This window comes from Alligator sinensis, unplaced genomic scaffold (assembly GCF_000455745.1).
Source record: "Alligator sinensis unplaced genomic scaffold, ASM45574v1 scaffold1542_1, whole genome shotgun sequence".
Lineage (NCBI taxonomy): Eukaryota > Metazoa > Chordata > Crocodylia > Alligatoridae > Alligator > Alligator sinensis.
The window spans coordinates 702,782-708,619 of record NW_005842452.1 but is presented as its reverse complement, the minus strand read 5'-3'; the positions used below and the strand labels follow the sequence as shown (position 1 = coordinate 708,619).

General features: G+C 51.3%; 1 protein-coding gene across 1 annotated transcript in view; it reads left to right on the top strand.

The window, feature by feature from the left end:
* Nucleotides 1-5,838, top strand: part of VDR (vitamin D receptor) — a 75,436-nt gene continuing 69,598 nt past the window's right edge. The window contains exon 1 of the mRNA XM_025212269.1: nucleotides 1-32. The gene's annotated coding sequence lies outside the window, so the exon portion shown is untranslated. The remainder of the gene's footprint in view (nucleotides 33-5,838) is intronic.

Below are 5,838 nucleotides of genomic sequence, written 5' to 3'. Positions count from 1 at the left end.
CGGGACCGCCGAGCTGGGGCTGGGCAACGCAGGTACGGCACCGCGGAGGCTACGCGTGGGAGGTCCTGGGGGGACTGCGGGAGGGGACACGCGTGGGGCCCCGGGGACGCACGTGGGTGGCACTGGGGGGGACACGCGCGGGGCACAGTTGGGGGCACACCCACGGGGGACACCTGCCAGGACCTGCGTGGGGGCACACGTGTGGGTGTGCCTGCCGAGAGGGACACGTGTGGGCGCTGGGGGGACACGCATGGGGGCGACACGTGGAAGTGTTCGCTCCCACGCCTGCCCCTCTGTCTCGGGACACCTGTGGGCAGGGGGTCCCGACGGGCCAAGCGGGCGGCAGCCCCGTGGGACCACGCGGAGCAGGGCAGGAGGCGCCTGGCCCTGACCCGGCCCGCAGAAGGGGGCCTGTATCGATTGCCAAATGTCCCGTGGGCTGGACGTCCTGGCTTCCCGGGGCGTATTTGTCCTGGGAGTAGAGGCTGACCCTCCCCGCTCTTGGTGACAGATGAGGCTGTGGGGACCTGTTTTAACCCTGCCCTGGGCGTCCCTTCTCCCTCCAGCCGGCCGGCGGTCCACAGGGGTCCTTCTGTGCCAGCCAGCGTCAATTGATTTCCCCATTTAAGAGGTGCCTTTTTCTGACTGCGTCGTGCAGGTACTGGACTGTGGGTGTTGTGAGTCTCTCTCTCCCCCTCGCGTCCTCTGTCGCTCGTGTAACTTGTTCTGGTTTCTCCCCCGCGATGGGAGTTTTCCTGGTGGCATCTCCTCGCCAGCTCCTACCTTGTGAAAGGATGAAGAGCTGTAGTGGGTGCAAGGAGAAAAGGAGGTCGAGGGCTCTTGCTGCTATCTATGTCTCTGTGCTGGGGAGGTGGTTACTACGGGCGTCTTCCCGGAGGGCAGGGGGACAAGGTCCGAGCCCTGCTGTATCCGGATGCAGTCAGTCAAGTGGAGTCTTTGGGGAGCGGGGGGATGTGGTTTGCGGGCAGATGGAGTAAAGAGGAGGGGAAACGGAGCATGAAAGTGAGCTTGCTTTCTCCTCGGCTGTGATTTCTTTCTTCCCGCCTTGTGTGGGGCCGCAGTTTGTGGCTGTAATAACTGCAGGTATCTGGACTCGGTGGCTCAAAACCCAGTTTCTACCCAACTTGAACAAAAACCCATCCCAGGCCCCGCCACGTTCCACGGTGCGTCCTGCACCCACACAAGCCCCAGTCAGTGACTCATCTTCCTTTAAGGACTCTGCTGAAAGAGCAGCAGCCTAATTAAAACGACTGGAGTTTCCCTTGCTCAAGGCTTCTGTTACAAAGTCAGCTTTATTCTCGAGTTTACCAAATCCAGTGTCGCGGGGACCATCTTCCTGCATCCGCAGCAAAGCGAACGTGAGCCGGGCCAGCTGGTCTTCCTGGTGTGTGGCTTAGAAGGATGGGATAAGGGGGCTCCGAATAACTTGGATGCCGTCTAGTGGCTGGCCCGTTTCAGCTCTCTTGGCTAATTCAGCCAGCCAGTAATAGAGATACTCTTCACTTGTTAAAGCTCCCCTCACTGCGATGCAGTCGGGTTACAGACTGAATCCAATTTAAAGTTCTTACTTCCAGACTGAAGTTCCTGCCTTCTTCCTGCTGCGAGGCGGCTTTTCAGTCATTACGAAGGACACTTGCGCAGTCTGGGGAAGGCAGGCTTTCTAAATCAGCGAGCAAAACCCACTCCATCTCTTTTAATTAAGAGTCCTCGTTGCTTTAGCGGGGAAGTATTTTAGAGAGAGCGCGATTTTTTTTTTTTTTTTACTTGTACCGCTCTGCATCCTAAAATGTCAATCTGCCGTTCGCAGCGACTCCCGCTGATTGCTGCGGATTTGAGCTGCGCTCTGGACAAGCTGTTCTAAGTTGTGGTTTCGAAGGGCAAGTGATGAGAGAATAGTGCTCTGTCTATTAAAATGCAATGTACTTGAAGGGAATTGGATTCCTCCTTCAAATACACTAGAAGCTGTTTTTCTTGGAAATCTGAGCATGAAATTGGCACTTGGAATCGATGCTTTGTCTCGGTTCCTTTTTTAGAGCTGCCTAACAAGTGGCATGGAAACCTGCTCTCCTGCCCTTTAGCTTAGTGGTCACTTAAGTTCTTGCCTATCCCCCCCAAAAGTTACTGTCCCTGGGTAAGTGGAATCCAAAGGATTATCTCTGACTGGATCATATATGTTCCTCCTCATCCTCACAGACCCAGACCTATGGGAGACAGTGAGACCCATGTCCTCATTGCTTCCAACTTCAGTTGCTTAAGGGGGTGTCGAATGAAACCACCACTGCCCTAAAGCATCTGCTGCTGCTTCTGTCAGTAGTGGAGGCCCATACCACTGAGCCCCTCCAGGCTGTGGATGCTTATGGCTTGCTGGTAATTTGTAGACTCTTGGTGCTAAATTGTTGGGACCTGGTGACTCTTTAGTACCTGCTTTGCCATCATAATGGTATCATAGGTCCCTTCCAATCCTAATTTACTAAGGAGGTTGCATCTAGTTCATCCCCCTGCTCAAAGCAGGACCATCCCCAACTAGGTCATTACAACCAAGGCTTTGTCTAGCCAGGTCTTCAACGATGGAGATGCCACCACCTGTCTGGGTAACCTGTTCCAGTGCTTCACTGCCCTCCTAGTGAGAGTTTTTCCTACTATTCAACTTAAAACTTCCCTGTCCACAGCTTGCTTAAGCAAGTGCTCTTAACAGGGGTGAAGCAGTGAGGACACCCCAACTGGGGGCCGTATAGGGGATGGCTCAAACCGCTGCCAGGCTGGCCTGCAATCGGACAGAGGTTGAAGACCTCTCAAAGCAGTCTCAAGGCAGAGCTTGTGTGTTGCCAAAGGCACAAAATGATATGAAAACACAACTTGGCCAATGAGAAGAGCATCCCTTTCTCTGGGCCATTCGCTTTTCAGACTCAAGAAGCAATCGGTGGCTCGCACCTCGGTGCCTGGTACCTAGATACCAAGGTACTTAAAGCAGATGGTGCAATAATCTAGCCCTTGTGTGATATGCAAATAGCTGTGCTAACTTTGGGGAGATGACTGTTTCCATCCATGTTTAAGTGGTGATTAGGGCTCTGTTTAAAAACCCTACTCTGTTTTATTTTGAACCCCTGTAATATAGTCCTAAAACTAAATGAATCAACCCAAAACCTGCAACCTCCAGGAGTTCAGGACACTGGAAAAAGGACTCGGATAAAACAAACCATGAAGTGTTTCTCTGAAAAATCTGAGCATAAGGAAAAGAGGGTGAAGCCAGAAAACATGCCGTACTTTCAGCGGGGTTGAGCCGAAGGTGACTCAAATCAGCATGTGCTACCACAGAGGTTTCTGATGGAAAAGCCAGTGATACTCCAAAGCTTCAGCTCGGCGAAGCCAACTGCACTCCAGTTCACTTAAGGTGATTGTGGGGAGAGGGGGCTTACATTTATCCTGGTGCCAAGAGCTACCCTGGCCACGTTTGCTCGTGCTTGAAATAAATGGAGGCAACTTTCCGAAGAGGTCAAAAGCCGTTGTCCTGCGAGTCTCTTGGAGGGTGGGAGGGGAAGGTGAATCCATCATCGTTACTTGAAGGGCATGTTCCTGCACTGTGCTGGGGGGAAGATTGTCTCATTTGCTTCACCTTTTGGGTACCTCGGAGAGCGGAAACCAGATGGATCTTTCTGCTGGATATCTAAACTGTTTGTTGGTGTCATCCAGGATTTAAAGAGATTCTAGACCATGCGGCTTGCATGGTGGTGCAAGGCTGTCAGCTCTCCCTTTCCGCCTCTCTGCAGCGTTGGCCAAACTCTAGACAGCAGCGGGGGACCTGGTGCTAGATGCCCCGTCTGGAAGAAAAGGCGTCGTTGGTCGGATTTGGCTCGTATTGCAAACGCGAGCGCTAGGAACCTGTTTATTTTCTGCATGGCTTCTGCAGAAACTGGTGGCACTTGCCCAAGAGCTAGTTCTGTCTGCCACAGGCCAGCGAATTTATTTCATAACATGCCTTTTCACACTGTGGTTTGCGTTGGTCTGAGCTGAGGCTTAGGAAGTACTGCAAGTATTGCATCATGAACATGAAATTAAAATAAGGCTCGTCGGTCATTAGATACATGATCATTCCTCCAAATGGCTTTTGAGAGTGACTCCTCAAACATGCACTTAATTTTGAGGCAGCTAGGGAAGGCTGTATTGCAACATCTACATGCCATCCTAGTGATGCACAAACAAGTGTGTTGGACTTGGTTTCTAGGCCATAATTAGCTGTATTGCCCCTGGAGCCTGGTTGTGGACACTGCCCTTCTTGCTTGGTGGCTTTGTGGGGCACGTGGCTTGATGTCGCTACTCCCGAATGATCGGGTTGTATGAGTGCCTCCTGGAAGTGCCTACCTCTTTTCCATTATTCCCTCCCTTTGAGATCCACCAGCCCTCTTCAAGGCACCTGTAACAACCCCTTTCATTGTATATACAAAACACATGATGAAAGCATCTCCTGTTTCTCTTCCCCATAACTCTGTGGTTTAGGCAGGCCTCTACCTCTCATCTGTCCCACAATAGCCTCGTGACCACAAGGCTCTCGCTGTGATTCTCGCCTAACGTCATCTCGTGTGCTGCATGTAGCAGCTGGCTAAAAAGAGTCGCTGTGATCATTTACCCACAGATTTTTCAGCACCAGCTGCAAACACCCGCCTACCTTTTATTTAGTGGCCAGCTGAATAAGACAGTCTAGCTGTGAATTGGGAAAGGCAAGAACTAACCTGTTCAAGTGTAAAAACTGGTGTTCGAACCCAGTGCATGGAAGACGAAGCTCATGGGTAACTCCTTTTGAAGGCAGACAGATGTAATGACATAATCTAGTAGTATCTCTTCAGACATGGCAGGCAGAAGGTAAGGTAGAGGTGCACCTTATAGACTAACTGAATGCACAAGCTTTCATGAGCCACAGCTCGCTGCATTAGAAAAGGCAGCCAGAAGTTCTGCTCCAGAGGAAAGAGAGCGCTTTGCATTTGGGACTCGAGCTTCAGGTGTCTGTCCATGAAAATCTCAGACTCGAAACTAGTGATGATATCAAGAGGCACCGCAGGGTGAAAGGACTCTGGTTCAACAGGAATACAAGAAGTTTGTTTTTTAATTAACTATATGTTTTAAAATGCAAAGAAAGTCTGTAACTATTCCATCAAATAAAATGATAGCATGAGTAAGTCTGGCTGAAAATTAGATCCTGAACCACTGACCCAAGAGCTAAGATCCCTACCATGAGGAACAATCTGAGCACTAACCAATATGTGAATCTGGAATGGGCTCCCATGGGACGTGGTGCTCTCCCCTACTTTGCGGATCTTCAAGAAGAGACTGGACGAGCACCTAGCCGGGGTCGTCTGACCCCAGCGCTCTTTCCTGCCCAGGGCAGGGGGTCGGACTTGATGACCTACTGAGATCCCTTCCGACCCCAACATCTATGAATCTATGTAGGGACCTCCAGGGTAGCAACAACAGAAACCTCCTCAAAGGAGATGGGTTGGAGACGTGTCTCAGAAGCAGATGCTGGCCTCCAGTAATTTTGCCCTGACACGTCTGTAACCTGACAAACCCGCTGAGGACGGTTAGTCAGCCCTCCGCCGTCTTTGGAAGACAGACTGTGTTTTGTTGTCGACAAACGAATCAAGGTGGACTTGAGCTTTCGCTGTGCTCCAGGTTAAATCCAAGCTCTTGCCAAGGCATATTTGGAGACGTGCCCGACTGGATCTGCCGCGTGGAAAGACTCTAGGGTTAACAATGGCACCTTTGATCTTGTGAGACAAAGTCTTGCTGGTAGGCACTAGGTGGGTGTCTTCCTGCTTACTCAAG